The following is a 22,696-nucleotide window of genomic DNA, read 5'->3' as shown; positions in this document are numbered from 1 at the left end:
TCGCTTCACAACTTCTTAAAACTTTTTATATCATCTATAAATTGTAATATCTCAGAATTACCCACGGAGAAACGTTAATTATTCCACATTTCCCGCATCGGCATGCGTTACATTCGGTTTTCGGTATAAAAAAAAAAGCGAAACTCGACTCTAATCACAGGCCCAAAGCCAGTTTGTTCAATGTCGACTTCGTCATATCAGACTGTAGCTTTCATTTCGCTCCTCCTAATAAACAGGGAGCGCTTTTTTAAAAACAAACAAACCCATTTATTCAAAACTGTCCCGCACAAAATCGTAACTGCTGAATACCTATCGCCGTCACGTCAATCAAAAACGCGCACCTGTTTGTTTTTTTAACACTTTACTATTTTCCAACTGCGCGTCGTCAACGCTTCGGGGTTTTTTCACATACCCCGAAAAACACCCGGGCAACGCCGGTTACCCCTCGCTAGTTCTTTATAAAAGAAAGTTCGCAACGACTATAAGTTTAGTCGGCATTTGAGTTGAAAGACTTGGTGTTCGGAAAAGCTGGCTTTTCCTTTGAAGAAGCAACACAAAGGCTTTGTTAATCTGCATATTAGCGCTTATCACAATACCACAAATACTAAAGTGCGTCTGCGAGTTATATTTTGGTACAAACAAATAAATAAAACCTATAGAGATACTTGAGGGAAAAAAATTGGCACCTTCTGAAAAACCCAAAGGTTAAGCCCCTTAGAATGTTAATTATAGAAAATGGCACTTTGTCAAAATGTTTCCCTTCCACTGGACAATACCTGAGTAAGTTTAGATAAGGAAAGATGCTGGTAGGCGGAGGGTGGGGGATTGGCGGGCAAATAATGGAGAAGCTGAAAAACAGTAGAATGAGGTGAAAAATAAAGGTTTTTGTTATTCTTTTGAGGTTATACAGTCTTTGATTTGGTAAAGATTGATCTTCGATTTAGGGAATTCCTTCTCATGACTGAAGATGTATTTATCAAGACAGAAATGAAGAATCAATGAAATCTTTTTTTTTTTTAATACAAGGTATGTTCAAAAAGTATCCAGAATTAAGTTACCAAACCAGAAATGAATCATCAATAAAATATCAATTCATATCTAAATACAAAATTGTATTTACCAAAAAAGAAATAATCAACGAAATATCAATTAGTTTCTAAATACAAAGTGTGTTCAAAAAGTATCCAGAATAAATGTGTATTAACTAAAAAAAAAAAAAAAGAAATAATCACGAAATATCAATTTCTAAATACAAAATGTTTTCAAAAAGTATCCAGAGTAAATGTGTATTTACCAAAACAAGAAATAATCCCGAAATATCAATTTATTTCTAAATACAAAGTGTGTTCAAAAAGTATCCAGACTAAAGGTGTATTTACCAAAAAAGAAATAATCACGAAATATCAATATATTTCTAAATACAAAGTGTGTTCAAAAAGTATCCAGACTAAAAGGTGTATTTACCAAAAAACGTGTGTTTAAAAAGTATCACGATAGGTAAAGTAAATTCGTATAGGTATTTTCTTTTTTTGTCGGCATGATTCTATTGTTGGCATTCTTTTTTTTTTCTTATTACTTCTATAAATAAATATTTACAGGAGGGACTACATGAAGGTTGCCAACATCCATAAGTAAATGGTGTTATGGAAACAACTAGATACGAACTTGGACCGACCAGGTCATTACTTTGTATCCTTATGCATTTCACGAAATCACTTTCCATACCAAAACTAAAGTTGAATTCATCTGAATAGAAATTATTAATCAATAAAAGTGCAACGTGTTTAAAAAAAAAAAAAGTATCGATAATTAAGTAGTAGTTATCAAATCAGAAATAAATAATCGATGAAAAATCAATTTATTTCTAAATACAAAAAAGTATGCCAACTGAAGTTGTATTTACCAAAAGCGAAATAAATAATCAATGGAATATCAATTTATTCCTAAATACAAAGTGTGTTAAAAGAAATGTCAATAATAAAGTAGTGCTCACCAAAACAAATATGAACAATAAAATCTCAATTTACGTTTCTGATTTTTTGAGATGACGATTGGTTATTCGTATTATTTGGATTCATCGGACTACTGTTCTCATCTTGCGTGTGATTTTCACAGCGATGTAATCCTCGACCTTCTTCAGGTGTATCCTGTCGAACTCAGAAATTCGGACAGAATTTCAAACAGAACCCTTTATTTACTTATAGGATTAGCATGCTCTTGTTCCGTCAGCCATAACTGCATAAACTCAAAGGAGCGGGACATATGCTAGGAGACGATCAACTATTAAGTAGGCATAGTATAGAATCTAACACAATATGAGAACGGTTAATTATAATTAATAGATATTATATACAGTAAACAATAATACATATAGTAATATATATATAGTAACATATAGTAATAATAATTAGTAATAAATAGTGATATTTACAACTAAAAATAAAATAGGTTAAAAGCTGTCAAAATTGGTACTAGAACTGTCCACAAGGGGGCGCAGTGGTTAAAGTACTTGGAAAAATCAATTGTAAAAATGATAGTAATTGTCTGTATTTTTGAGATGAGGTGTTTTCATTTATTGAGATTGTCGAACTGACTTCCTCATCTTGGTTGTTGCAGTATCGAACTGTTTTGTTTTGGTGAGCACTACTTTATTATTGACATTTTCTTAACACACTTTGTATTTGTTAGGCATCTCGAACCCAACCTTTTATTATTATTACGGGGGTACCGTGTTCGGACTCCAGCTAAGCTCTGGGACATAGTTGCTGATTCTCTGTTTTGAATGTTACTTTTCACTGCCTTCGTTCAGGATTGAACTCAGCACCTTTGGGTAACTGTAAAATTTGATACGTCTAGGACCACTCGGCCATATGACACTAGGACAATTCTTATTTGGTTTTTGTTAATGTTAAATCTATGTTATTCAAGGTTTTCTCTCTCTATTAGATGTGTCCAAATTGCATTCAGCTCTACGCTTGGTTTGCTCAGTAGGTTGTTATGTCCGAGCATGTGAGCTGTTTAAGTTTTCTCACTTTCCAGTGGGTCTCTCTGTTTATTATTTTTACTTCATCCCATAGGGGGCGATGGTCCCCCCTTTCCATCCAGACATGGTTGGCAAACCCGATTTTTCTGTCTCCCCTTTAGTTACCGCTTTTCAGTGTTCTTCCACCCTTACTTTGAGGGGGCGACATGTTTCACCCTTGTAAACCTTTCTGCAACTGCATGGAATGGAGTATATGCAGTTCTTGGTCATGTTCTCCTCCATGCGGGGCTTCAATCATACCAGGTGTCGTCTGAGTGTTGACTCGCTCTTGAATACCGTCCTGATGTTGTAGGGGGCACATATTCTCTGAATCTTTTCGGAGATGCCTCGTATGTATGGTAGGCAGACCGTTGGTGGTTTTTGGGTTTCATTCTCCTCTCTTATACTATTAACACATCTGGTGGATAATATGCTATCGGGGTAGTTGTTACGACGGAGGGTATTCTTCAACCTGACCATTTCTTGGTGGTATGTAATGGTGTCGCTACTTATTGTCTCTGCTCGATGTTGTAGGCAGCGTGCGATTCCATGTTTGATACTGTATGGGTGATGGGAGTTGAAGTTAAGGTATTGTCCGGTGAAGGTAGGCTTGTGATATACGGATGTCTTAAACCCATGCTCTGTGCGTGATATGATTATATCAAGAAAGGCCAGTTGGTTATCTTTTTCTTTGTCCATTGTGAACTGTATCGATGGTCTTATTGAGTTCACATGGTCTAGGAGAGCGTGGATGTCTTCCTGATGGGGCCAGAGTATGAAGGTGTCATCAACGTATCTTAGCCACAAGGTTGGCTTTAAGGGAGCTGAACCTAAGGCCATGTCTTTGAAGTATTCCATGTATATGTTCACCATCACTGGTGATAATGGCGAGCCCATAGCTAGTCCCTCGCCTTGTTGATATAGGTCAGTACCCATTCTGAAGTAGGTTGTTTCTATGCAGAATGTCAGCATTTCCATTAAGTTTGATAATGGTGCACATGTGCGCTCTTTTATGGAGAGGTCCGCAGCTAGTTTGTCTTGAATTACTGCTAGTGCCTCACTAGTTGGGACTTTAGTGAACAGATTAACCACATCTAGGCTTACCATTTGGTTTGTACTGATGGGTGCTCCCTTGATCAGCTCCGTGAAGTGGGCAGAATTCTTTACATGTGTTGCTGACTTGCCTGCTAATGGGTTTATTATATCCACAAGGTACCTGCTCAGTGGGTGGCATGCTGAGCCTCGGCAGCTCACTATGGGTCTGAGTGGAATACTGTCTTTGTGTATCTTGGGGAGACCGTACATATGTGGTAGCTTACTGTAATGCTGGACCAGCTGTCTATATCTCATCGGAGCGATGTGTTCTTTGTTTTTGGTAAGGATTTGTAACAGCTTTCTTTCGGTTTTCAAAGTTGGGTCCTCCTTTATTTTACCGTAGCTACCATCTGCGATTAGGCCTGCTATTTTTTCAGAGTACTCCGACATGTCCATCACCACAGTAGCATCGCCTTTGTCTGCTGGCAGAATTATTATACTGCTGTCACTCTGTAGGGTTCTTATAGCCAGCCTATCTTTCCGAGAGATGTTTGAATTAGGAGGCTTGGCTTTCTCGAGTACTTCTCACTTTCCATCTTATTTCATCACCTTGGGTTGATGGGATTCTCAAGGCTATATCTTCCATGGGTGTTATAATATCTAAGAATGGAACGCGTTTGGTTGTTGTTGCGAAGTTGAAACCTTTTTTTAGTACTGCTTCCTCTGAGTGACTCAGTTGGCGGCTGCTGAGGTTGATGACTGCTTTCACAGGTGAGCGGTGTTTTGATGTTACATTCCTCTGGTCTTTGAGCTTTGTGAGCTTCTTGATTTGGCGTTCTTTGACCTTCTCATATTATTGTTATGCTCGGACATAACAACCTACTGAGCAAACCAAGCGTAGAGCTGAATGTAATTTGGACACCTCTAATAGAGAGACAAAACCTTGAATAACAACATAGGTTTAACATTAACAACAAAAAAACAATTCCGATACAATTACCGATTCGATACTAAATTCTCGATTCTAATGCCATTACCGATTCAAATTCTTTATAAATCTAAAAAAATTGAACTATAGAGTTGATATTTTTTTTTTTCGTAAAAACACATGTTAAACAATGAAACAAGCTAGGGTATATATTTATTAGCAGCACGCATCTTCATAGAGATGCAACAAACATGATTATATACGTGACAGCGATAAACAGATAAAATCATTACAGAGAGAACCGACCATACAACAGTTTTCTATGGTTTCAGCCATATGTCCACGTTGCTTTTATCTCATGTCTGGGTGTGTCATTTTTATGATTTTAACAAGGTCTGACTTCTATTTTGAGGTAGATTTGTATATACTTCTATATATCTTCTATATATATAAAAGCGAAAATGTGTGTGTGTGTGTGTGTGTGTATGTATGTTCGCTTTTTTGTGTATGTCTGTAAAAGGCTTTTTTCACTGGACTTCTCGGTCAGCTCACTCCTTAAAACTTTTTATATCACGTCTAAATGATAATATCTAAGAGTTACTGATGGGGGTCACGTGTGTATTTAATTTGCCCGACTTTTACCAGCTCACCGCGTCTTCGAAAAGCGAATGATCTGGCTTGCAGCGCAAAACTATGTCAGACATCATGCCGCTTCCTCGCACCTGTTTATTTCGCTTTATAAACCTTCACTTGGCGCACTTATCAGTTCCTCTCCCCTCGCGGGCGAGATGGTTAGGAGTCTGGCTTTTTTCCTTTTCATTTCCACCTTCGCGTCAAGGCTTTGGGGTTCAATCCTACCTTCCTACTAAAACTTTTTTTTCTTTTACCGTGAAACGTTTTTTTTTAAGACACACACACCTCCAAACACCTGGGCAACGCCGGGTACCCCGCCCCCCCCCCCGCTAGTCTATGAATAAAAGCGTATTCTGCACAAGTATGGAAAAATGAACGATACATGTTTATCCAGTTAAAATTATAAATAGATCAATGTAGACCCTTAAAGGACGGAATTATAAGATACTATCCTAGGTACCCGGCGTTGCCCGAATGTTTGGAGGTGTGTGTTGAGCAAAAAAAAAAAAAATAATAATAATAATAAATAAATAATTTAAAAAACTATGTTGGCATGCAGGCAGGCTCGAACCATTACCGCGAAGGAGGAAAAGAACGTGAAGAAAAAAAAAACGTAACGTCTTTACCATTGTGTCCATTGCCAAACCGGAAGTAGCGAAGGTTTAAATTAAGGCTATTCAATCGAAAAGACGGGATGACTTTAAAAAATAGCGGTGAAAAAAGCGACCACTCCCTGTAGAAAAATGCCCAGTTAAGGGTGAAAGTATTAATGTTTCTGGCCAATTTTTCGATATTTCTCGTCCGAAGGGTCGCGCTCCAAAACGATACCGATGTCGTGAAAATCCGTCGCCTCTGTCGAAAGTTTTAGGCAGACATGTAAACATACATTTAAACTGACAGAGGATATATATATATATATATATATATATATATATATATATATAGATGTTATGCAAGCCGATGCAAGTGTTTGCATAGAGCCACATGCAGCTCAAGGTCAAGGGGCGCATGTTTAACAGAATTTAGATCATTAGTGTTCTGGTCATTAGTGTCCCAGTCACAAATGTCCTAGTTATTTAGTGTATCTTCATTTGTGTACCAGTAATGTCTGTTTTGTTTAAATTTTGACCCCACTTTACGACAGAACAGTGACACCCCAGCCTGAAAAAAAAAGTTCATACTAACTACCACTATTTTGCTAAGGGGGGAAATATGAAAGGAAACTTATTCCCATTTATTTACTACTGCATTTATTACAATTAAAATTTACAACACGTTATATCGCTGTCAAGAAATACAATTTAAAGCTATTCCATATCAAGCTTTCAAGCAATAAACTTTATATATTCGTAAGAAAAAAGCACATGCAAATACAATTTAAACCGATTCCACGCCAAGTTTTCAACCAATAAAATTTATATATTCGTAAAAAAAAAGAAACACATGCAAATACAATTTAAAACGATTCCACGCCAAGCGTTCAACCAATAAAATTTATATAGTTGTAAAAAAAAAAAGCACATGCAAATACAATTTAAAACGATTCCACGCCAAGCTTTCAACCAATAAAATTTATATATTCGTAAAAAAAAAAAAAAAAAAAAAAAAAAGCACATGCAAATACAATTTAAAACGATTCCACGCCAAGCTTTCAACCAATAAAATTTATATATTCGTAAAAAAAGCACATGCAAATACAATTTAAAACGATTCCACGCCAAGCTTTCAACCAATAAAATATATATATTCGTAAAAAAAAAAGCACATGCAAATACAATTTAAAACGATTCCACGCCAAGCTTTCAACCAATAAAATATATATATTCGTAAAAAAAAAAGTACATATAAATACAATTTAAAACGATTCCACGCCAAGCTTTCAACCAATAAAATATATATATTCGTAAAAAAAAAAAAAAAAAAAAAAAAGCACATGCAAATACAATTTAAAACGATTCCACGCCAAGCTTTCAACCAATAAAATTTATATATTCGTAAAAAAAAAAGCACATGCAAATACAATTTAAAACGATTCCACGCCAAGCTTTCAACCAATAAAATTTATATATTCGTAAAAAAAAAAAAAAAGCACATGCAAATACAATTTAAAACGATTCCACGCCAAGCTTTCAACCAATAAAATTTATATATTCGTAAAAAAAGCACATGCAAATACAATTTAAAACGATTCCACGCCAAGCTTTCAACCAATAAAATATATATATTCGTAAAAAAAAAGCACATGCAAATACAATTTAAAACGATTCCACGCCAAGCTTTCAACCAATAAAATATATATATTCGTAAAAAAAAAGCACATGCAAATACAATTTAAAACGATTCCACGCCAAGCTTTCAACCAATAAAATATATATATTCGTAAAAAAAAGTACATATAAATACAATTTAAAACGATTCCACGCCAAGCTTTCAACCAATAAAATTTATATATTCGTAAAAAAAAAGTACATATAAATACAATTTAAAACGATTCCACGCCAAGCTTTCAATCAATAAAATTTATATATTCGTAAAAAAAAAGTACATATAAATACAATTTAAAACGATTCCACGCCAAGCTTTCAACCAATAAAATATATATATTCGTAAAAAAAAAGTACATATAAATACAATTTAAAACGATTCCACGCCAAGCTTTCAACCAATAAAATATATATATTCGTAAAAAAAAAGTACATATAAATACAATTTAAAACGATTCCACGCCAAGCTTTCAACCAATAAAATTTATATATTCGTAAAAAAAAAGTACATATAAATACAATTTAAAACGATTCCAAACCAAGCTTTCAACCAATGAAATTTAGACAACCGTCAAAATAACGAAAATACACACCAAAATAAAAAAAAAGTCCATGCAATTACAATTTAAAACTAACCCAATCTTTCAACCAATAAAATTTAGATATTCATTAAATCCTTTTATTTCACGTTTTACGTCACTGTTCTGTCCTAAGGTGGGATTAAAACCTCAACCAAACAGACATTACCGAAACACAAATGAAAAGGTACACTAAAGACATGAGACACTTATGATTGGGGCTCTAATAACCAGGACACTAATGACCGGTCACCTGTTTAACAACATGCTAGAACCGCTTAGTGCCATGATTCCTTTCACATAAGTTCTTTCTTACCATAATTTTCATTCCGCCATCTAATGATGTTGTCAATTCTACCGACAGCGATACCAATTGATGATGCTGATGATTTCAAGTAGATGTCTCCATGGCAACAGTGATATTGTTGCTATACTCGTCATCGTTTTCATCAGATTGTGTCATGCCGTATTTGTCCCGATTAAGTCTTCATTAAAACAGACGACTCTCTCTCTCTCTTTGCGGTACCAACTCTTGCTGCCACTTTACCCAAATATCCAATATTCCTTGATAATTTGGTCGCTTCTATTACTTAATTCATCTCATTACATAATGTTTTTGTTCGCTGCTTTTATTTTATTCTTTCGAATTGTGGTGGGGCATCTTGGGTGATAGATGAAGCTATAAAATTAGTTGGCTTTTATTTGCCATATACACACACACATATATATAATTTTTTATGGAATACATATTTACAGACTACCTATATCCACTATGTGATATCGACAATTTTCTTCCCCCTCCACAGTTTCACTGTATTACCCTTTTCCTCTCACACCCCATTATTTCACTCCTAATATCACTATCGCTAGACGTCGCATCCCTAATGTGTTACCAAGCAACTCTCTCCTCTTCTGATGAGAAGCATTAGGCTTTGAAATACCTACGTATAAAGAGTTTTCTTATCCTACACCCCTAATTGATATAATCTTCATATTCAATAAACGATTAAATCTCTATACATTAATATATATATATGTTTTTATTCTTTATCATATATAAGTTGCATTTCAGTTTGTTGAGGTTTGCATCATCCCAATAAGTCAATTCTTAAAGAATTTCCAGAATTCTCTTAACTCTCCCTATATATATATATATATATATATATATATATATATATATATATATATATATACACACACAGGGTCCTTCAGTGGTAAGTGAAGTGTATGTATAGGAGGACTGGAAACAATGCCGAGATAAGCGGAGAGCACATACAGCGCCTAGAATTTCCAAATGGTCACCCATCTGGTACTAACTAGGCTCAACGTTGCTTAACTTCGGTCATCTGATGAGAACCAGTGTGTCAACGCGATTATACCGTGTGTGTGTGTATATATATATATATATATATATATATATATATATATATATATACACACAAATTCAGAGGAAATTGATTTTTTTTATTTAAAAAAAAAAAAAATATTGTGTTCATTTATTATTAACTAGCAGCTGCGCCACATCAGCACACACAACGCGGAGTCAACCACAACATCAAGTATACTCATCAACACTTACCCTGTGAACTCGGAATATGGGAAATTCCAATATGCACAAAACAAAATTACTGAAAAAAAAAAAAAAAAAAATATCCTAACTAAGGGTAAGTAAACGTTGGATAAAATTATGATTAAAATTATTACGAACTTGCCAGGATTTGAACCTGAAATCCTCTGATCCGTAATCAGACGCGTTATCCATTGTACCACAAATCCTGTCCGTATGCCGAAATATGTTACCGTGACTGTATACAGACAGTGCTAAATTCCGTTGACATAGACAGATAAGTTTTTTGACAATCGCACGAAACGGCCACAAACCCCTTATTTCGGGCTTTTTGTGACTCGGCGTTGTTCGTTACAAACCATATATAGATAAGGACAAACTAGGGGCTCACACCTTTCAGGGGAAAAAGTATTTTTCAATTCAGTGCATCCGTTCGGAAGTTTTATTGGTCTATATTACACGCACATAAACATTTAGAATTTTATTAATAGTATAGATAAATAAATAAAGATATTGTTACTGGTAAGTAAGAGATGTTGTAAGAGAGGTTGTTCGTTTTATGAAGCAATTCATATATATAAAAATGTTCATACTTAGAAGTGTAGATATGAGATGTAGAGTTCACATTGTAGATATGAGATGTGTATGTCAAGACATTTTATAACACAGATATATAGACATATAATAACAATTTTCACTTTACCTTTTGGTAGAATTACAACACAAAGACGACGTTTATAAAAACACATGATGGGTTTATTTCTTCTCACGACCGGCCGTGGTTTTCTGAGTCAAGAATTCAAAGCTTCACATTCTAGTTTCAAAAGTGACCGTCTCGCTTCTAGACGTTCGAATGTCCATCTGGACTGTCGTCTGTCGTCCTCAGACTCTCTCTGACTCTCCCCCAGTTTCTCCTCCAGTTTCTAACTATATCTAGAACTTCCAATTTTCCATGGCGTCATACACATGTTAAAACATGTCTTCTTTCATGTGTTCTGGACATGCGTGTCCAAAACTTTTTCCGTTGTTTACAAAAGGAATTTAAACCTATATTCCCAGTAACCTATTTTTCCAATATGTTAAAAACATGTTTATTAAATTATCTTGTATAGTTGCATTCTTTCAATTGAATTTTCATAACAAAATTGACAACGCACATTCTTTTCTTGAAACTATTTTATCTCTAAGCTAAACAATGGTTTGTTTTACATTCCATTTTCTTATTCTCTCTCGTAATCTATTTCTAAACCTAATTTACGAGGTTCGAATTTCATCTATTCTATTTCATTTTAACTAAATCTCTATTTTTATACTTACATGAAAAGGGGGCAGCCCTTATCATGTAAAAATCCATATGAAAGTTTTTTTAATTCTTGTTGAATTGGAATCAACCTGTCTAACGGTGGTTAAGTTTTCCACCCAAATGAACCGATGGTTGTTCACCGATCAGACATAAACAAAACATTGCCCCCCCTTAACTTTGGTTGCTTTCATGCTCGTGATCACGTGAGCTTATCACGCTCCTCTCTATATAAAAAAAAACAAGCCACGCCTCTTGCATCTTCTCCTGGTGATCACATGTTGGTAACAGAGAGAGTACACCTTCCATTTCTCTGAGGTAAGATTATTTGTGGCAATACTACCACTACAAACCTTTAAAAGATACATGTAAACATTTGGGCTTTATCAGATTGTTAGTTTACAAATAAAAGTTACTTAAGTGAAACTAGCGGGGGGTACCCGGCGTTGCCCGAGTGTTTGGAGGTGTAAAAGAAAAAAAAAGTTTTTGTAGGTAGTTAGGCTCGAACCAGAACCCTTGAGGTTAATAGGCTGATAACTTCCTGCCACACTACGATGGCAGAGAAGTGAGAATGTGTGAAATCAACTGATTAAAAAGTGATGTGACAAAAGCTGCGTGTTTAAGGAGGTCAAACATCACGCCACAGTGAATGAAAAATGGCAGGTGCGTGCAGAATTTTAGGTCTGTATTTTTTCCCAACGTGTTGGGGAAAACCAGTTTCCCCCTTTATTAGGGGAGTGTGTCCAAATGAAAGCAATTGTCTGATATGACGGTGAAAACCAACATTGACCAAACGTCTATCGCTTTCTGGTCGTTTCCGACCCATTGGACGAGAACTGCTCCTTAGTTTCACATCAGTTTCGCTTTTATACGAAAAAAGCCGAATCAACACGTGAGAAGTCGAAATAGCAATAATTTTGTAAAAGTTGACGTAAATAAATCTAGCCACGACGCGCGTTCGCAATCATAGATATTATTATCTAGGGGTATATAAACATTTCTAAGTCATAGTAACCCCCCTCCGAGACCTCCCCCCCTCTGAAAAAAGCCTTTTGCGGACATACAAAACTCTCCGCATGCTTTGCCTTTTATATATTATAGATTAGAGAAACGACGGAAAAATCTGAATTTTGTGTGTTGATAAAGTTTTCAGATGGGAAAAAATACTGGGAGACAACTAACAATAATAGTTTAAAAAGCTTTTATTTTTCGTTAATTAAATTTTGTAAATTTTCGTTTTAATTAATAGAATTTTATTTTTAATTTTAATACCTTTTTGTGGAAATAGATTTTTTTTTTTAAATGGAGGTCACCACTTATCAAGGCCCGGAAGCCACTCGGGGATAAAGGTTATTGCGTGTACAGTAATCAATGAGATAGTATCGTAGTAATCATTAGTATTGGATATTTGATAGGGTGTCTTAAGAGAGCGGTTTGTCAGGAATTTGTTTATGTTGGACTTGAAGACATCCAAGTTGTAGTCAGGTGGGAAAAAGGCAAACGGAAGAGAGTTCCACAGGCGTGCACTTCTAAGAAAGATTAAGATAAAGTTAAAATTGTTGGTTCGCAATTATTTCATTTTTTCTCTGTCATCCGTGCTGTTACATTAACATCTTATACCATGCTCCATCTATACCAGGGGTCTCCAAACTACAGCATGTGGGTCAGATTCGGCTCACCAAAATCATTAATCTGGCCCGAGGTGCTCTTATTAAAAATGTAGAAATATTCAAGAAAAAATTCAAAATGGAAATGTATGAAAACAGTTTAGTTGTTTTTACTTTTTGTTCAGAATGGGGTTTTTGGAAAACCAGTTTCACTAAAAAGCATAGCTAATGAACAAAACGGTATGAAATCTCAACCAGGTTATTATTTTTTCTTTTTATTTTGGCCCCCTTCGCTCTAAAATACAACAATATGATCCCTTATTCGAAAACTTTGGACACCCCTGATCTATGCACGTCCTTCATATCTTATATGAATCTAATTATTCAGAGGTTCGTTCCTATTAGGGTTAGATTTTGACTTTGTCGAACCCATCTGATCTAGTTTGGCACAAGGTCATTACATATTTTATATATTCCTTGCTATGAAATGGGGAACGGAGGATTATAATGTTTTTCCTGGTTCTGATACAATTACAGATTCTTATTTAAATTTCCAATTCCAAAACAATAACCGATTCCGATTCTTTAAAAATCTGTAAATATTTAGCCATAGAATTGTTTATTTTTATTATTTTTATTTTCGGATTGATGAAAATTGGCCAAATACATTAATTCCTTCACCCTCAACTGGGCACTTTTCTACAGGGAGGGTCGATTTTTTTCGCTGACATCTTTTGACAAGCATGCATGAAAGCGCTTAAGAATTGTCTAAGTTAGGCCAACCTGCGGCGAAAATGAATTCATTCAAAGGCTAAACAAAAGCCAATTTCACAAGCCAAGTACGTCCAAGGATGGAGTACTGCTGCCACATCTGGACTGGAGCTGCTAAAATAGCCTATCCTGCCTTGACAGAGTACAAAACAGACTTCGTGGCTTAGTGGGGGATGCCCTTTTCTCTTCCCTGCAACCTCTCTCCCACAGAAGAGACGTTGCGCGCCTGTCTTTGTTTTATCGTTACTTCCATGGAAAGTGCTCGTCCGAGCTCCAATTTCCGGTCCCCCCCCTCATCAATCTTTCACGTCGGATTTGAATCAACAGTTCTGTTTGAAATTCCGTGCAGATTCCCAAGTTGGACGAGATATATCTGAAGCAGGTCGGAAGTTGCATCGATTGTGCAAATAGCAGTCAAGATGAGGAGAGTAATCATCAATCCTCATCTCAAAAATTAAGAAACATGCAAAGAAAAGTCATGTACGGCACAATCACGTTGACACACCGGTTCTCACCAGATCACCCAAGTTAAGAACCTGCAGAAACTGACACTCGCTACAAACAAGCAGGAGCTACTACCCACGAATCGAGATTTCAAATCCATTTTCTCCTTGACGTCCGATCACAAGCCAGCTCTGTCACGTGACAGTATATATAAACAGGTTCATCCTATTAACGCTTGTCCCCACAAAATAGATCATACTAGATGACAATATCCTGGATGTAGTAGACTCTTTCTAAATCATCATCATCGTCATATCGAATTGTCGGGGATGTTCATGTTCGAATCGACGGTGTTCGGGATCCTGTCGTTTCAAATCAACGGAGGTGGGTTATATAATGATGATACCAACATGAACGTATGTTTCTATACACACTGATTGGACATACTGCGTATGTATGTGGCAAAGGGTTCATCTGAATGTGTGTACGCGTCACCAAATGTCTATGGTGGTTCTTCAGTATCTGAACCCTATGTTATTTTGTTGCAGTCTATGTTCCATGATCGTCTTGATGTGTGTTCTTAACATTTTCTTAGGTGTCTCAATGTCTCTTTAAGTGTGTTCATGTGTCGACATATAACACGAATACATAAACGTGGCATACCCGATTTTTCTGCTCAGCCTTTTGGGAGGGTTCTTTTATCGTCTTGAGGGAGTTTATTTTCTTGGCAAGAAGACGCATGCGATTAATGGAACACGATGTGTTGTTTTTTTTATGGTTGTTTATTCGTCCCCAGGCATTACGTCTAGCAGAGGAGCGATCAACGGTCTTTACTTAGTGGCTAGTTCTTACACGTCCCACGTCTGAGAAGCCCACCCCCCTTTTGAGAGGAGACCTCCTTCAATCTTCTTCTGTTGACGTCCTCAATTCAACTCCGAATATTTTCGCACATAACTAGAACACGTGATCTATATGTAATTCCGGTCCGCTATTTTTAGAGATTCCGATGCAATTGATCGGTCACCGAGTTTGATGTGACTTTGACATGTTTTAACAATATATAAAAACACAGCTCACACCTATTTTACTACGCCGGTCAGATAGATAGATAGATAATGCACACAGATATATAGATAGATCGACGTACAGATAAATAACTAATAATTTATTGTGTTCCCAATTACATAACAAGTGTTCGGGTTCGAATTGACGGAGTTGTTCATGATCGTGCCAGGTCACGTAGATGAAATTGGTCGGGACTGTGTTGCTGCGTGTGATATATTTTTTTTTGTTCTCTCCTTCCTCGTGAAGCAACATAAAAAATACTCTTGCGGGGGGGGGGGTCAAAGCATGTTTTACCGATAGTTCAAGAATCAAAAAATATTTATCATTATACCATTAGAACTAGCAATGGAAAACGAAGTTTTAAACAAAAAGATACGAACAAAAACAATTACAAGAGCTGTTTGGGGCATCGGAAACTAGGCACAATTTTTTTTTGTTTCATTCCAATACCAATTCCCTAAAAATACCAATTTGTTTCTGATTAATCGTCCTGACACTACTATGAAGTACCATGGAGAATACAGTATGGCAGCTGAACAATCTTCAAGATGGAGGAATCCAAATACCCAACTAATGAGGAAGGGAGGAAATTTGGTGGAGCCATAGAAAAAAATAAAAAAGTTTAGGAAAATATGATCGAAGGTAATAAAAAGAAAACTGAGAATAAACTACAGACAGGAACAAAAGTATGTATATATATATATAACGAAATTGAATAAAAGAGGGGTTTAAAACAGTACAAGAAAGAGCATAAAGACGTGCATGTGAAAAAAAAAATCCCAACTAAAAATAAAAAATATATATTTTTTATTGGTGAGATGGTTGTTTATAACGCCGATCTTTTATTTTATGTTTTTTCATCAAATTATAAAAAAAAAGAAGTATACGAGTTCGCGTTAAAAAAAACAAAACATTTAAAAAAGTGACAAGTATGGACAAGAAATGGAAAGAAAAGGAAGTACTAAAATAGTACCGAGAAAGAATGAAAGAAAGAAAGGGAAGAAGAAAGAGAAAGTTGAATGAAAAGGAAACGAGACGAAGAGTTGGATCAAGAAGTAGGGGAGAGAGGGACTTGGAGATGGTGAAAAGGAGAGAATGCGAAAGAGTACGAGATAAACCTGAAAGAAAAGGACCGAGAGAGAGAGAGAGAGAGAGTGAGAGAGAGAGTGAGAGAGAGAGTGAGAGAGAGAGTGAGAGTGAGAGAGTGAGAGAGTGAGAGAGAGAGTGAGTGAGGGAGAGAGTGAGAGAGGGAGAGAGTGAGAGAGAGAGTGAGGGAGAAAGAGTGAGAGAGTAAGGGAGAGAGAGTAAGGGAGAGAGAGAGTGAGAGAGTAAGGGAGAGAGAGTAAGGGAGAGAGAGAGTGAGAGAGTAAGGGAGAGAGAGTAAGGGAGAGAGAGAGTGAGAGAGTAAGGGAGAGAGAGAGTGAGAGAGTAAGGGAGAGAGAGAGTGAGAGAGTAAGGGAGAGAGAGTGAGAGAGTAAGGGAGAGAGAGTGAGAGAGTAAGGGAGAGAGAGTGAGAGAGTAAGGGAGAGAGAGTGAGAGAGAGAGAGTGAGAGAGTAAGGGAGAGAGAGAGTGAGAGAGTAAGGGAGAGAGAGAGTGAGAGAGTAAGGGAGAGAGAGAGTGAGAGAGTAAGGGAAAGAGAGTGAGAGAGTAAGGGAAAGAGAGTGAGAGAGTAAGGGAAAGAGAGTGAGAGAGTAAGGGAAAGAGAGTGAGAGAGTAAGGGAAAGAGAGTGAGAGAGTAAGGGAAAGAGAGTGAGAGAGTAAGGGAAAGAGAGTGAGAGAGTAAGGGAAAGAGAGTGAGAGAGTAAGGGAAAGAGAGTAAGGGAAAGAGAGTAAGGGAAAGAGAGTAAGGGAAAGAGAGTAAGGGAAAGAGAGTAAGGGAAAGAGAGTAAGGGAAAGAGAGTAAGGGAAAGAGAGTAAGGGAAAGAGAGTAAGGGAAAGAGAGTAAGGGAAAGAGAGTAAGGGAAAGAGAGTAAGGGAAAGAGAGTAAGGGAAAAAGAGTAAGGGAGAGAGTAAATGTGAGAGAATGGGCTTGTGAGAGAGTGGCAGAGTGAGAGTCAGAGAGGGAGGGAACGAATGTTAGTTACTAAAAGATACAGGGCGCAAGAGAAAGAAAAAGAATTAGAGAGAGAGAGAAAGATGGAGGGCGAAGGGGTGTGATATATAGAAAAAGAAAGTAAGCGACAGAGAAACGCTTATTTCGAGAAGAGGCGCTACATCTTCGAATGTTCCGATCTAGTTGGGCACGAAACGCGTTTGATGGAAATTGTCTTCTCGTAAAAAATCCCTAAAAATCACATGGCTGAAGAAATTCCGCCTGTTAATATATCAACATGGGCAAGTGCTTTGAAATATCAGTCACACATGATAACAGGTGGAAGTGAATATATGTGTGAATGTATGAACGCGAGGGGGGGGGGCATTCTTTTAGGGAAGAAATACATTTTGTTTTATTTTGTATAGCCTCATTCAGTGCATTTTTTTCTTCTTTTTAACTTATGGAATGTACGAGAGGACATTCACATGAATATTAGTGTAAGACTAGGAAAAAATATTGAGCAGGTGAATATATAGCACTATAGGTTTTGCATGCATATATATATATATATATATATATATATATATATATATATATATGCATGCAAAACCTATGTATATATATATTCAGAATGTGTGAGAGAATATATAATTATTTCCACAGCCAGACAACATCGCAACTCACAAGAGTCACGAAAGCCAACAAACCGGAAATCCAAGGTTTCAAATCCTGAGTTCGGATGTGTCTAACTGATGAGCCCAAATGAGGGCGAAACTAGAGTCTTGGACTTCCGGATTGTTGACTTTCGTGGCTCTTGTGAGCTGCGATGTTGTCTGGTTGTGGAAATAATTACACATTATATAAATATAAACACACACACTCATATATATATATATATATATATATATATATATATATATATATATATATCGATTGGTTTCCTAGATGTAAATCTAATGAAACGCGTGATTATTAAAGAGTGCTCAATGCAGGACAGAGCTGGTATAAACACTATTGGTTTGATATGTGCATACATGTTTCAGTGGACTCCCAATTCAGGGATAACACTTCAGACAAAAATGAATCAATATTGTTCAATATCGATTTTTTTGTATAAACAAAGTATATATATATATATATATATATATATATATATATATATATATATATATATATATATATATATATATATATATACATACAGAGCCTTTGAGACTTTACACGACCGGTCGCCACAGGCAATCGAAAATTTTTTAGGGCGACTAAAAGTCGTAAATCACTCGCCCGCCAGTCGATAAAATTTCTTTAAATAAAGAAACGGGAAAAACTCATTTATTTTACGACCCTCAAATATGCGGTGACTTAGAATGACCTATGTCTCATCATTTGTGAATTCTTTCATCTCTAGCTGTGAGACCTTTGGAATATCGTATTGACAAAAAGAGTGGTCACGCTAAAGGTCAACAAGAGATCAAATTTACACATTCGGCGTGTAGTCAAAATGTCGCCTTCATTTAGCTCTCTGATTTTGAAATTCATTTGGAAAAAAAATTTCTTCGACGCTACAACTACATATACTTTATGCTTACAAAAGTAAAGACGAACATTTGAAAGAGGAAAAAACGCATCGTTCCGTCAAGCACGCCCCGAAAATTAAATTATACAACAAGTAAATAATCATATTTTTCTCAATTATATAAATTCAGATATTTGCATGCTCTTTTTTTGCGCAACTTTCAAAAAATCATCAATGCCCAATTTAAAAAATAATATTCTAAATTTTAGAATGTTGTTTCGAGGTCAATTCTTTGTTTTAATAGAAACAAAACAGACCAATTTCTGTTCTACATCAAAGTTTTTTTTTCCATAAATTACAAAGAAAAATGACCTTTTAAATTTTAAAAAGATATTAAGCTATGCCGATTTTCTAAGAAATCTAGTTCATTTCAGCTAAATGGTATTTATTTATTTATTTACTTTTTTTTTTTTTAATATCGGAGATTTCGGGCCACAGATCTCGTACCAGGAGATATCAGTCCACAATTGTGAATACCCGGAGATTTCGTAACACTTTTTTTTCAACACCCACGGTTTAGGCTAGATATTTGTATGAAATTTTACGACATAATTTGGGTATCGGATGAATACTTTGCTATTTTTTTTTATTTATTTATTTTTTTTTTTTACATAGGCGTCACCACTTATCAAGGCCGATCGGCCACTCAAGGATAAAGAAGAAAAAAAATTTAATTGAATGATTATACACACAGTAATTCCTTGAATTGTAAAATTATTTACTATTATTGACTGAAACAAAGACAAAGTCGGACGAGTAAAAATATTTTTGGGCGAGTAAATTTTCCCTCACACTCGACCGGCGGTCCAGTGATTTTTTTTTTCAAATTTCAAAGGCTATATATATATATATTTTATAAAGCTTCCCTCTTCGGTAGAGCACTCTCGTAAATTATCTTACTCGCTACTTAATTTAGCTGAAATAATGCGAAGCTCGCGATTTGTTTACAAACAAACGTTTGAGCCCTCTACGAGTAGCGGACGGATGTTTATTTAAAGAGACGTTCGGACAGTTTAATTTCGGCCACCGATTCCGTAGTCAGGGGGTAGGACTGCCGACTGTCATCACGACGGTTCTAGGTTCGATCCTCGGCTTGGGAGAGGTGTTAGTCTAGCGGCACTGATGAGCTGTGAAACAACGAAACAGGTCTGTATGTCGATGACTAAAATATATTTTATATATATATATATATATATATATATATATATATATATAATGTGATCATATTGTTATAATCAACACTAAAAACGTCTTCTATAATACTTTTTTTAATTTATTATTTATAAATAATTAATATTTTATTGTCTTAGATAATAGTAACAATGGTTAAATCTAGAATATACGTATTTAGGTTTTTATGCGAAACTAATTCTTAATTCACAGAATTTGTTTATGCTATTTAACTTATTTCCTATAATCTAAAATATGTTCGTCTTTAACCTAATTATTACACTGAATAAATATTTTTTATTAGATATATTTCTCTGTTCAAACAGAAATTTATTAATTGATACAATTTACTTAGAATTAATTTACCTTTTATTTTCATTAATATGAAAGATTTTGTAATTTTTCCTTACATTTGTTTCTCTTTTTCATGTAAGGGATGCTATTCCACTTTAAAAGGATACTCTATTATCTCCCTTGCATATTAGATTCATTTTATTGGTTAATTATATTTTATGAATTTAAATGTACTAATTAAAGGTTATATTTCACTAATTAAATTTTTCTTAACTTCACCCCCATTTATATTTATCATTTTACTTTTTTTTAATTTTATTTAAATCGTATACTTTAAAGCAATTTCAGTGTAAAATAATATGTATATTTATATACGTGCTTTTTATTAATTACAAGTGGAAAATATTACATTCAACTCAATAAATTCATGGTATATGTACTTGAATTAAGAAATTGCAATTAGCCTCAAACAAGTATATTTTGCCTAAAATAATCTATTGAACTCGAATATATTAAAATTTATATTTATATGTATTTTTTAAAATACTCTATTCATGTCCAATAAATTTACTTATCTAAATTTGCTTATGAATGCATCTAAAGTTTTATTATCAATTATTTTATTCGGATTATTTAGTTGCATATATTTCAACACTCATTTCAATCCTCATCTCAAAAATTAAGAAACGTCATACTAAGTGAAAACTATAATAAGTTCTAACAGGGCAAAAATAGATAAGGAAATTAAGGAGGGTGATTATTTTACAAATCAAAATACTGAAGATGAATCACTGTAAAAACATTAACGAATGTTCTTTGGAAGATAAGTTTCTCATTTCTAATGTAGTATATGAATGTGAAGTCATTGATAATAACAGAACCAGAACGTAGGGTTCACGGACTGTCGATTCAAGGACAGATTCAATAACCTAAATAATCTAAAAAGACGAAGGCATAATTAGTAAGGGAACTATGAATAATTAACATTGAATACAAATTGAAATTATCTACACTAGAAAATGTTAGTTAATACTCTAGAATCATAAGAGGTAGTTCAAAATTGTTTGAATAGATGTAGGTATATCCTGTCTATTAAAATCTGATTAGGTTCAACAGTATAAATTATTGACTAACATATTAAGAAAATAAAGGAGTGGTGGCGAGGCTTGAAAAAAATAGGAAATCTATATATCTATAAAAATGAAAATGTGTGTGTGTGTGTGTACACTTCCTTAATAAATAACTCATGTCAAATCTCGAGTCTGTAGACCAGTAATTGACGAAGGTGAATTGAGATTTGGGGAAATCTTTTTAATCAGTTTTCGGCCAGAAATTTGGCTTTCAAGGGTCAAAGTTCAATGATTTGACCTTTCAGAACTCTACCAAACTCCTCAGCCAATTTTGAGTCTACACACTTGAAATCTTAGATGTAGGTTACTTGGACATGGATCTAACATTTTAATTTGATTTGAGCCCAAAACAATAAATGTTATGGGGTCAAACTTGGGGTCAAAGTTAAAAACAATTTGACATCTGCGGTCTCTACCAACTTTTCTCTATGGTAGTTAAGGAAGCCTATTATATAGAAAGGCATTACCATACATATTCACACTTTTTAATATATACAAATGTACATAAAGTAATGAACATTGCATAGGGCTCGAGCAAAGCTAGGCGGTTGGTTGGTTGTTTTTGTTTTACGGCATATCAACCTTTTTCAGGTTATTTAATGCCGAATCTAGTTATTTTGAGGAACGATTTTTAATGGAGTATATTGTTTTTTTTTTTTAAGTCGGATTCTATTTAACCCATAGTTGGGACCCTAACAGGTACTACCACTCCGGGTCAGAGTTGACCTGGGAGCAATGGCAATTAAAGGGTGACTCCACACTCTCCAAGGCCCGCAAGGTGGGACCTCACCATCCGATATAGTTTTAGGTCATATCCAAGACCGTTGCATAAAGGGTTCTTTTTAAATTTTTTTATAAAGGCCAATTTTTTTAAGATATGAGAGTATGGTGTGGGGATTGTTTTTATCAAATAACTCTTTAATATTGTTTTCTTTGTAGAATCGATTTCTTACGGTTACAAAATCAGTACATTCAATTAATGTGTTTGATTGTGAGTGGTGTTTGACAAGGTATACAGATGGGTTGGCTTTCTTTTTTTTAGGAGATATGAATGGGTTAAGTGGGTATGGCCTATTTTTATTCTTTTCTGTTTAGTTTCGTATTTTTTTTCTTGTTTTTTTTTAAATTTTTGGCATGATTTCATAAAGGTTATGTTAGGGTGTTCATTCCAGTAGGTTTGCCATTTCTTTGTTGTATATTCGTTGATACGTCTTTTTAGATCTATGTATGGAATTTTAAAGTTTGCATCGATTGGGAGATTTAAGGCGTTTTTTTG

At 35.1% G+C, this 22,696-nt stretch overlaps 1 protein-coding gene and 1 pseudogene across 3 annotated transcripts in view; both read right to left on the bottom strand.

Annotated features, from left to right (window-relative positions):
- LOC145293760 (uncharacterized) overlaps positions 1-22,696 on the bottom strand; it is a 631,027-nt gene that overhangs the window by 110,313 nt on the left and 498,018 nt on the right. The window lies entirely within an intron of this gene.
- On the bottom strand, positions 9,730-9,846 carry LOC145294265 (5S ribosomal RNA; annotated as a pseudogene).

Source organism: Euprymna scolopes, chromosome 15 (genome assembly GCF_053919585.1).
Source record: "Euprymna scolopes isolate OS-2025 chromosome 15, ASM5391958v1, whole genome shotgun sequence".
Lineage (NCBI taxonomy): Eukaryota > Metazoa > Mollusca > Cephalopoda > Sepiida > Sepiolidae > Euprymna > Euprymna scolopes.
This window is presented reverse-complemented; position numbering and strand designations above follow the sequence as displayed.